Here is a 6,161-nt window from a genome sequence, read left to right as displayed (position 1 = left end):
TAGTTGCATTGAAGTGAAAAAAACAAAACTGGAGGTTTTCGGCTTAGCTTATCTTTGCTGCCACCTCCTGGTAACATTGAGCAAAGTCACATACCAAACCAATAAAATGGACTACTGGGAAGCAAGAGCATATGATCCCTTTAACCTCATCATGACAAGAGGTAAAATATTAACCACTTCAGCCCGGAAGGATTTACCCCCTTAATGACTAGACCATTGTTTGCGATTCAGCACTGCGTTTTAACTGACAATCGTGTGATGTTGTACCCAAACAAAATTGATGTCCTTTTTTTTCCCACATATAGAGCTTTCTTTTGCTGGTATTTGATCACCTCTGCGTTTTTTTTATTTTATTTTTTTGCTCTATAAACAAACAAAAAGACCAAACATTTTGCTATAATAAATACCGCTCAAAAAATTGTCTTCATCAGTTTGGGCCTAAATGTATTCTACATTTTTTTGGTAAAAAAAATCTCAATAAGCCAATATTGATTGGTTTGTGCAAAAGTTATAGCGTCTACAAAACGGGATAGATTGGTGGCATTTTTATTATTACATTTTTTTTACTAGTAATGGCGGTTATCAGCAATTTTAAGCAGGACTGTGACATTGTGGTGGACAGATCGGACACTTTTGATACTTTTTTTGGGACCATTGACATTTATACAGCTAACAGAGCTAAAAATAACCACTGATTACTGTATAAATGTCACCGTCAGGGAAGGGGTTAACAACAGGAGTGATCAAGGGGTTAACCGTGGTCCCTAGGGAGGTGCGTCTAACTGTGGGGGGAGTGTACTGACTGGGAGTAGAGAGAGATCGCTGTTCCTGATCACTGGGAATAGCAGATCTCTCTCTACTTCTCTGCCATTGCTCTTAAAAGTGGCCGATGTACACCTACGGCGATTTGCACAGCCGTGCCAACCTGCCGCAGTATAATGACAGCGGCTGGTCAGCAAGTGGTTAAAGGTAAGGTTCACCTTTTAAAAAAATAATAATAAATGCACAACTTTTTGCAGGAAAAAAAATTAATTTATCTTTTTTTTATTTTTTATTGGGAGCTTGGAAAGCATTGCTCCCACAAACAGCAGATCGCGGTTGCTATGCAGGGCTCTTGCAGGCTCTGTGTGTAAGCTGTTTGGCCGTACAGTATACAGCCAAGCAGTCACACACTAATGCCCTGTACACACGGTCGCATTTTTGTTGTTGGAAAATCCAATTGTGTGTGGGCTCTATCGGAGGGAACATTTTGAGAGCTGGATCTAAAATTTTCCCACAACAAAATCCGATCAGACTTTTTCCGATTATTTGTAGAGAATTCTGACGGACAAAGTGCCACGCATGCTCAGATCAAATTACAAGACCAAAGCTATTGGCTACTAGCCTTTACGTAGTCTCGTACGCAACGAACGTCACCTCGTTCTGAACAATCGGATTTTCCAACCGCTTTGTCTGACCTTGTGTACGCAACACAAGTTTGGCACAAAATCCGTCAGAAAAAATCAGATGGATTTTGTTGTCGGAATGTCTGACTGTGTGTATAGAGCATAACAGGAAACATCAATGAACTACCACAGTGCTCAACAGCGCCGTGATAGTTCATCAAAAACTACAAGCCAATGCTGCCAGACCTTGTCGTTTTCTATTCACAAATCTCTGTGAATGAGTGATATGGCTGGGTGGGAGGAGCATATTTTGCAGATTCTGACAGCGGGAGAAGATTCCCCAATGCCTGTGACATCAGGCAGCCAGCGGATTTGTAACATGTTACACCCTGAATATGTAACATGTTACAAAAGGTGAGCTTATCTATTAAAGTGATACTAAAAGAATACCAATAATTTTTTTTATACTTACCTGCGCTGTGTAATGGTTATGCACAGAGCAGCCCTGATCCTTCTCTTCTGGGGTCCCCAGATGGCTCTCCAGGCTCTCCCTGTTCTCTGTGTGGCCCCACAGTAAACCACTTGCTCCCTCCCAAGCCACACACATGCTGCCTGTGTCCATAGCAATGTTGCCAATCTACCAAAATGAAATTTACTGACACAACACCCAAAATTTATCAACACAGCCATGTTTTTACTGACATTTAAAAAAATTACAGTTTTAAGTGCAAATTACTATGTTATAAGATACAAGCAGATACAATATAAAAATTAGGAAGGCGAGTTAAAGTAGATCCGAAGGCAAAAAACATATATTTTTTTTGATATAGCATGGGCAGGTAATTACAACCCATCAGTTTATTGCCACCTATGTCCAACTGGAGAGATTTCCCCTTAATTCTGTTCCATAGCCACCACAGAAAGTGAAGGGAAATCCCTGGTAGCCACAAGGATCACCAGCATCTACAGTGCCTTGAAACAGCTTTCATACCCCATAACATTTTCCACATTTTGTCAGGTTACAACCAAAACCGTAAATGTATTTTATTGGGATTTTATGTGATAGACCAACACAAAGTGGCACATAACTGTGAAGTGGAAGGAAAATGATAAATGGTTTTATCAACAGAGACTGCTCCACATTACCCACGCATGCCGCGTACACACGATCGGACTTAATCAGGCGGAAAAATCGCCGGACTTTGCAGCTGAGGTCCGCCGGACTTTCCGAACGAGCGGACCTGCCCACACACAACCAGACTTTTCTGGCGGGCTAGCTCTGGCGGACAACCCGCAGGACTACAGCGGGAGTCCGCCGGACTTTTGAAATGAACGGACATGCCCACACATGGAGAAAAATCAGTTCATTTTGACCGTGGCTCCAGGTAGCCAGGACTAGTGAAAGAAGTGAATGCTCGGATAAGGGTCTGCTATGGACTTTGGGGGGACCCCATGCCGTTTTTTCGGCATAGGGGGTTCCCCTTTAAATCCATACCAGGTGACGGGGCTAGCGAGGTGTCAATCTCACCGATGGAGGTGGCAACATTCACTTCCTTCACTAGTCCCAGCTACCTGGAACTACGTTCAAAATGAACAGACTTTTCTCCGTGTGGGCAAGTCAAAACTTCTTTCTAAGTCCGCCGGACTTTTGGAAAGAAAAAGTCCACCGGAGCTCACACACGGACGGAATGTCCCCCGGACCAAGTCCACCGGATAGTCCGATCGTGTGTATGTGGCAACAGAGACACACTGCTCCACATTACTCACAGAGAGACACTGCTCCACATTACCCACAGAGAGACACTGCTCCACATTACCCACAGAGAGACACTGCTCCACATTACCCACAGAGAGACACTGCTCCACATTACCCACAGAGACACACTGCTCCACATTACTCACAGAGAGACACTGCTCCACATTACCCACAGAGAGACACTGCTCCACATTACCCACAGTGAGACACTGCTCCACATTACCCACAGTGAGACACTGCTCCACAATACCCACACTGAGACACTGCTCCACAATACCCACACTGAGACACTGCTCCACAATACCCACACTGAGACACTGCTCCACATTACCCACAGTGAGACACTGCTCCACAATACCCACACTGAGACACTGCTCCACATTACCCACAGAGAGAGACACTGCTCCACATTACCCACAGAGAGACACTGCTCCACATTACCCACACAGAGAGACACTGTTCCACTTTACCCACATACACAGAGACACTACTCCATATTACCCACAGAGAGACACTCCTCCACGTTGCCCACACAGAGAGACACTGCTCCACATTATCCACACAGAGACACTGCTCCACATTACCCACACAGAGAGACACTGTTCCACATTACCCACACAGAAAGACACTGTTCCACATTACCCACACACAGAGAGACACTACTCCACATTGCTCACACAGAGAGACACTGCTCCACATTGCCCACACAGAGACACTGCTCCACATTGCCCACACAGAGACACTGCTCCACATTGCCCACACAGAGACACTGCTCCACATTGCCCACACAGAGACACTGCTCCACATTGCCCACACAGAGACACTGCTCCACATTGCCCACACAGAGACACTGCTCCACATTGCCCACACAGAGACACTGCTCCACATTGCCCACACTGAGACACTGCTCCATATTGCCCACACAGAGAGACACTGCTCCACATTACCCAGAGAGAGAGACACTGCTCCACATTACCCAGAGAGAGAGACATTGCTCCACATTACCCACACACAGAGAGACACTACTCCGCATTACCCACAGAGAGACACTGTTCCACATTGCCCACACAGAGAGACATTGATCCACATTACCCACACAGAGAGACACTGCTCCATATTACCCACACAGAGAGACACTGCTCCATATTACCCACACAGAGAGACACTGCTCCACATTATCCACACACAGAGAGACACTACTCCACATTACCCACAGAGAGACACTGTTCCACATTGCCCACACAGAGAGACACTGCTCCATATTACCCACACAGAGAGACACTGATCCACATTACCCACAGAGAGACACTGTTCCACATTACCCACACACAGAGAAACACGGCTCCATATTACCCACACAGAGAGACACTGCTCCACATTACCCACACAGAGAGAGAGACACTGCTCCACATTACCCACACACAGAGAGACGCTACTCGATATTACCCACAGAGAGACACTGTTCCACATTGCCCACACAGAGAGACACTGCTCCACATTACCAACACAGAGAGACACTGCTCCACATTGCCCACACAGAGACACTGCTCCACATTGCCCACACAGAGAGACACTGCTCAACATTACCCACACAGAGAGACACTGCTCAACATTACCCACACAGAGAGACACTGCTCCACATTACCCACAGAGAGAGACATTGCTCCACATTACCCACACAGAGACACTGCTCCACATTACCCACACAGAGAGACACTGCTCCACATTACCCACACAGAGAGACACTGCTCCACATTACCCACAGAGAGAGACATTGCTCCACATTACCCACACAGAGAGATACTGCTCCACATTACCCATACACACAGAGACTGCTTCGCATATGTAAAACATTACTGATGATCTTCCTAGTAAACATTAATTAGGCCATCCTCTATTGCCATTATGAGTATAAACTGGAAATGCATTTATATTCCCTCCATTATACTGATACTACTTCTGTTTTGCCTTGTATGTTTGACAACATCTCTTCTTTCTTTTCTCTTTAGTGTTCCATCACGGCATTTAGAGTATTTCATTTCTGCCACAAGTTGTCCTCAGCCTTCCTGTTTGAATGAGGACCAGCATCAGTCAGCAGCCTAGACAGCACAATGATGAGCTCACCTTTCTGTCACTATACTTGTTCCTTCTACCAGCATGCCCCTTACCTTCACTAGAATTGATTGAGTATCAGGGCTGCTTCTCACTTTCACACTCTGAGCTCTGCTGTACAGAGCCCGCAAAAGACTAATACTAAGCCCAATGTAGGTTCTTGTATTTTAAGAGTATATTTAATAATGTAGTATTAATAAACTGTGTTAATTTGTATTTACTATTAAAAGAGTTTACTTAAAGAGGAAGTGAAGGCTAAAAAAAAAAAACACACCCTGTAAGGCAAAGGCATAATGAGCTAGTATGCATAGCATACTAGCTCATTATGAATAACTTACCTGAGAACAAAGCCCCCGAAGCGCTCCTCCGTCTTCATGTCCGCCGCTGCCATGGATCCTTCCGGGTCTCACTGCTCCGGCGCTGTGATTCGCCGAAGCAGCGATGATGTCACTCCCGCGCATGCGCACGGGATTCAATGCTTGCGGCATATCGCCGCGATCTGCAGCCTGCACAGTGCACTTTCGCGCCACTGTCTACGGCGCATGCACCGTAGACAGCGGTGGCTGTCTTCGGGTAAATATTTCCTAAACCGTATAGGTTTAGGAGATATTTCTTGGACCTACAGGTAAGCCTTAATCTAGGCTTACCTGTAGGTCAAAGTTGGTTGTAAGGGTTTACAACCACTTTAAGGCCTTGTACACACATACTCCTGTGCAAGGGCCGTATTTGCCTGCACAGTGATGCCCAAGTGTTCCTAGCAGTACCATGAATGTCAATTAATGCATCCACGCAGCTATCAAACTGAGCAGTGGCTGTGCTCTTGCCACAATTCTTTTGGAAGTGAAGATGCATGCTGGAGAAACAGGAGGCACATCCTTCACTGCCTGCCTGATTGCTAATGAGGATTC

This window comes from Lithobates pipiens, unplaced genomic scaffold (genome assembly GCF_037356315.1).
Source record: "Lithobates pipiens isolate NorthernLeopardFrog02 unplaced genomic scaffold, aLitPip1_a1.2 Scaffold_8, whole genome shotgun sequence".
NCBI lineage: Eukaryota > Metazoa > Chordata > Amphibia > Anura > Ranidae > Lithobates > Lithobates pipiens.
The sequence above is the reverse complement of the archived record's forward strand: the minus strand, read 5'-3'. Positions refer to the sequence as shown.